Source organism: Oncorhynchus gorbuscha, unplaced genomic scaffold (assembly GCF_021184085.1).
Source record: "Oncorhynchus gorbuscha isolate QuinsamMale2020 ecotype Even-year unplaced genomic scaffold, OgorEven_v1.0 Un_scaffold_8506, whole genome shotgun sequence".
NCBI classification, from domain to species: domain Eukaryota; kingdom Metazoa; phylum Chordata; class Actinopteri; order Salmoniformes; family Salmonidae; genus Oncorhynchus; species Oncorhynchus gorbuscha.
This window is the reverse complement of record NW_025751659.1, coordinates 9,172-14,636: the sequence shown is the minus strand read 5'-3', so window position 1 is coordinate 14,636 and position 5,465 is coordinate 9,172. Positions and strand designations below refer to the sequence as shown.

General features: G+C 42.3%; 1 long non-coding RNA gene across 1 annotated transcript; it reads left to right on the top strand.

Moving 5' to 3' along the window:
* The first annotated feature begins 811 nt into the window (after positions 1-811).
* LOC124029972 lies at positions 812-4,620 on the top strand. The gene is made up of 3 exons (XR_006837880.1): positions 812-1,034; positions 1,325-1,440; positions 4,606-4,620. It is a non-coding gene; the product is annotated as an uncharacterized LOC124029972 (long non-coding RNA).
* The last annotated feature ends 845 nt before the right edge of the window (positions 4,621-5,465 follow it).

Here is a 5,465-nt window from a genome sequence, read left to right as displayed (position 1 = left end):
TTGACCCCTTTGGGTAGTTAGACTCAAGACTCAATCATGGACACTCTTACTTACACTCGTGGCTGCTTCGTGTGATGTATTGTTGTCTCTACCTTACCCTTTGTACTGTTGTCTGTGCCTAATAATGTTTGTACCACGACTTGCCTAGTTAAATATAAAAATACAGGAAGTTTGTACTATAAATGTATTCTATGTAAACGCGGTACACATATCACTATGTTTACTTTCAATGAATTATCCTTGTCCTTTCCTTCCACCTGTCTCTCTCCCTCTTGCTTCTTTCGCTCCTCTTCTCCCTCCATCCCTCTCTCTCTCTCTCTCTCTCTCTCTCTCTTTCCTCTCTTCCTGTCTCTCTCTCTCTCTTTCCTCTCTTCCTGTCTCTCTCTCTCTTCCTGTCTCTCTCCTCTCTACCTGTCTCTCTCTCTCTCTCTCATTCCTCTCTTCCTGTCTCTCTCTCTCTTCCTGTCTCTCTCTCTCTCTCTCTCTTTCCTCTCTTCCTGTCTCTCTCTCTCTTCCTGTCTCTCTCTCTCTCTTGCTTCTTTCACTCCTCTTCTCCCTCATCCCTTCTCTCTCTCCTCTCTTCCTGTCTCTCTCTCTCTCTTCCTGTCTCTCTCTCTCTCTTCCTGTCTCTCTCTCCTCTCTTCCTCTCTTCCTGTCTCTCTCTCTCCTCTCTTCCTGTCTCTCTCTCTCTCTTTCTGTCTCTTCCTGTCTCTCTCTCTCTCTTCCTGTCTCTCTCTTCCTGTCTCTCTCTCTCTTTCTGTCTCTCTTCCTGTCTCTCTCTCTTTCTGTCTCTTCCTGTCTCTCTCTCTCTTTCTGTCTCTCTTCCTGTCTCTCTCTCTCTCTCTTCCTGTCTCTCTCTTCCTGTCTCTCGCTCTAGTTTGTCTCCAAGCGTCGTCCAGAGGACGTCAAAGAGGTGATAGTGTGGAGGAGGTACAGTGAACTGAAGAAGCTATATGGAGAGCTGTCCTACACACACAGAAACCTGTTCAGGAGACAGGAGGAGTTCCCTTCGTTCCCTGGCGCTCAGCTCTTTGGTACGACCCAGTTAAAGTGACACTCCAGAACTTTTGCATCGTTTCAGACAGTAGTTGTGCTCGAGCCAAAACGGGTCTCCGTTTTTTGTGTGCTACAGTTTTCCGTTTCGTATGATATGTTACATTCTCATGTATTTCTCTTTTCAAAAATGTTTTGTAATTCGGGATGATATGTTACGAATTTGTTGTGCTTCAGATCCCGGACTGCATCTTTTAATCAATGAATCAGTCAATCAATTAGTAAATCAGTCAGTCTAATTGTTATTATTGTTCATCTCTCTCTCTCTCAGGTAGGTTTGATGAAGGGGTGATCGAGGAGAGGAGGAGTGCAGCTGAGGTCATGCTACTATTCACCACCAATATCCCTGCTCTCTACAACAGCCCTCAGCTTAAGGACTTCTTTAGGGTGAGAAACATAGAAATAACCAAACATTCCTTCCGTTAGCTGGCAATTACCGGCCCAAATGAGACGGGGAGGAAGAAAAGGAAAAAAAGTCCCATTGTAAAAAAAACAATGCTTTTTCATTATTATTTATTATTGTTATGTTATTATTTATTATTGTTATGTTATTATTGTTATTATTTATTATGTTATGTTATTATTGTTATGTTATTATTGTTATTGTTATGTTATTATTGTTATGTTATTATTGTTATTGTTATGTTATTATTGTTATTATTGTTATGTTATTATTGTTATGTTATTATGTTATGTTGTTATGTTATGTTATTATGTTATGTTATTATTGTTATGTTATTATTGTTATTATTGTTATGTTATTATTGTTATTATTGTTATGTTATTATTGTTATGTTATTATTGTTATTGTTATTATTTTTATGTTATAATTGTTATGTTATTATTGTTATGTTATTATGTTATGTTATTATTGTTATTGTTATTATTGTTATGTTATAATTGTTATGTTATTATTGTTATGTTATTATTGTTATTATTGTTATGTTATTATTGTTATTATTGTTATGTCATTATTGTTATGTTATTATTGTTATGTTATTATTTATTATGTTATTATTGTTATGTTATTATTATATTATTTAACCTTTTATTTAACCTTTATTTAGCCTTTTATTTAACCTTTTATTTTACCTTTTATTTTACCCTTTATTTGACCTTTAACCTTTATTTGACCTTTTATTTGACCTTTAACCTTTATTTGACCTTTTATTTGACCTTTAACCTTTATTTGACCTTCTTTTTAACCTTTTATTTAATCTTTATTATTTAACCTTTTGTTTAACCAGGCAAGTCAGTTAAGAACAAATTCTTATTTACAATGAGTAAAACATTGTGCTAAACCAAACACCTTCCTAATGTTGAGTTGCACCCCCCCCCCCTCCACTTCTGCCCTCAGAACAGCCTCAGTTTGTTGGTGAATGGACTCTACAAAGGTGTCAAATGTTCCACAGGGATGCTGGCCCATGTTTTACTCCAAATTCTTCCCACCATCGTGTCAAGTTGGTTAGATGTCCTTTGGGTGGTGGGCCATTCTTGATACAAATGGGAAACTGTTGAGCGTGGAAAACCCAAGCAGCGTTTGCAGTTCTTGACAGAAACCAGTGCCCTGGCACCTACTTACCCTGTTCAGAGGCACTTAAATATTTTTTTACTTTCCCATTCTCCCTCTGAAGGGAACACATATAAGTTAAAGTTCTCTCCAGGATTACAAATCATTCTATGATTCTATGCTGCTTAGAATTCCCATTTTGCCATGGCAACAAAAAAAAACATTTTACAACAATCTGTTCGTCGGGCCGAACGAGATTAAAACAACTCGTGTCGAAAGTTAACATCCGCACCCCGGTGGTGTCAGCTGTGCTCATGTCTGCGTAATGAGAAAGTAGTGAGCGACAACTTCCTGACTATTTCTGATCGAGTGATCGATGACAGCAGCTCGTTGCCCAGACCTACATAATTACAAGAGGAGATTCTCCTGATTTAAAATGGTGCCCGACTTGAAAGAATCCAAATATACACATTGTAGAGATATTTGGCGAAATATGACAGTCATGCCTATATTTCCCTATAGGAAACAACCTCAGAGTTCATTGGAAACAACCTCGGGGATTCCATTAGGAAAGCGACCTCAGAGTTCCATTGGAAACAGCCTCAAGTTTCATTAGAAAGCGACCTCAGGTTCCATTAGGAAACGACCTCAGAGTTCCATTGGAAACGACCTCAGAGTTCCATTAGGAAACGACCTCAGAGTTCCATTAGGAAACGACCTCCAGAGTTCCATTAGGAAACGACCTCCGAGTTCCATTAGGAAACGACCTCAGAGTTCCATTAGGAAACGACCTCAGAGTTCCATTAGGAAGCGACCTCAGAGTTCCATTAGGAAACGGCCTCAGAGTTCCATTAGGAAACGACCTCCGAGTTCCATTAGAAGCGGTTCCATTGGAAAGCGACCTCCGAGTTCCATTAGGAAACGACCTCAGAGTTCCATTAGGAAACGACCTCCGGTTCCATTAGGAAAGCGACCTCAGAGTTCCATTAGGAAACGACCTCAGAGTTCCATTAGGAAAGCGACCTCCAGAGTTCCATTGGAAACGACCTCAGAGTTTCATTAGGGAAAGACCTCAGAGTTCCATTAGGGAAACGACCTCCAGAGTTCCATTAGGAAAGCGACCTCCGAGTTCCATTGGAAAGCGACCTCCAGAGTTCCATTGGAAGCGACCTCAGAGTTCCATTAGGAAAGCGACCTCAGGTTCCATTAGGAAAGCGACCTCAGAGTTCCATTAGGAAGCGACCTCCAGAGTTCCATTAGGAAACGACCTCAGTTCCATTGTATTTGACCTCCGAGTTATTTGGATTTACATTTGAACTGTAAATAAGGAAACACCTCAGGATTCCATTAGAAACGACCTCCAGTTCCATTGGAAATGGGACCTCCGAGTTCCATTGGAAACGACCTCCGAGTTCCATTAGGTGACCTCAGTGTTCCATTAGGAAACGACCTCAGAGTTCCATGAGTATTTGTTTGTTGTTGTTTAATTTGAACTGTAAATAAAATCGTCAAATTAGCCAAACTAAACTCTGCCATTGTACAACAAAATATTTGAACGTTCCCAGCTCCCCCTTGGTCCCCCAGTCCTCAATCTAATACCTGGCAGGGTGAAAAAATACCCTAAAATCGCTTAGTAAACTATAAACTCTCTCTACCCATCTATCTCTCCTCGCTCCCCCTCCTCCCTCCCCTCTCTCCTACCCATCTGTCTCCCTCCCTCTCTCTCCCCCTCTCCTCTCTCTCCCCACCCATCTATCCCTCCCCTCTCTCCCCTCTCTCCTCCTCCCCTCCTTCCCCATCTGTCTCCCTCCTCTCTCTACCCATCTATCTCCTCCCTCGCTCCCCCACCCATCTATCTCCCTCCCCCCTCCTCTCCTCTCCCTCTCCTCCTCCCTCTCCCTCTACCCATCCTATCTCCTCCCTCGCTCCCCCCACCCATCTATCTCCCCTCTCCCTCTCCCTCCCTCTCTCCTCCTCCCCTCTCTCTACCCATCTATCTCCCCCTAAGCTACCCCTCTCTCCCCCTCACACCTCTCTCCTAGGGTGGTGAAGTGATCGGCCGTTAGACCCCCTCTCCTCTCCTCCTCCACCCCCTCCCTCCCCCCTCATTCCCCTGCCACAGCGTGAGGCTCCAGGAGCTGTGAACCTGCGGCGGAGGAGGACCGAGCTATCAACCCCAGAAGCTGGGGCTTTCACTGGGCTTGGATCCTAGTCGAGCCTGAGGTTGCAGCTGAGGCCTACAGTGAGATGGGGGTTGTCCTACTACAGTAACACCTACAGCTGAGGAGGAAGAGGAAGAGTTAGCGGACCTTCCTGATGTACCCGGCGATCTGAAGCTAGGCGACAGAGGTAGAAGAAACATAGAGAAACGCACAACACACCGAAGCGATTTTTAACTAGATATTTCGTTTTTTAAACAACTATTTAAATATTGGTTAAATTATTTTTTATAGCCATTTTCATTCTGTTTTCTTCTGAAATCAATGTGCACATTGTACAGTTTCAGTTTGTACAGTTTGTACAGATAAATCAGATCCAAGCCCAAACTGTGCAATGCATGTTGGGAGTTGTAGTTTCCAACAGGCCAACATTTGTTTGTTCAGTGTAGAAATCAGCAAAATGAAAAGTCTACAGCTCTTTAGTCAAAAGTAATCCTCCTTTTCTCCTCTCTTTTCTCTAATCAACTGGAAACTGGGGTTGAAGGCGGTATGAGTAATAGCTTAGTGGTTTAGAGCAGGTAGCAAGTGGTTAGAGCAGGTAGCTTAGTGGTTAGAGCAGGTAACTTAGTGGTTAGAGCAGGTAGCAAGTGGTTCGGCAGGTAGCTTGTGAGTTTAGAGCAGGTAGCTTAGTGGTTAGAGCAGGTAGCTTAGTGGTTAAGTCAGGTGGCTTAGTGGTTAGAGGC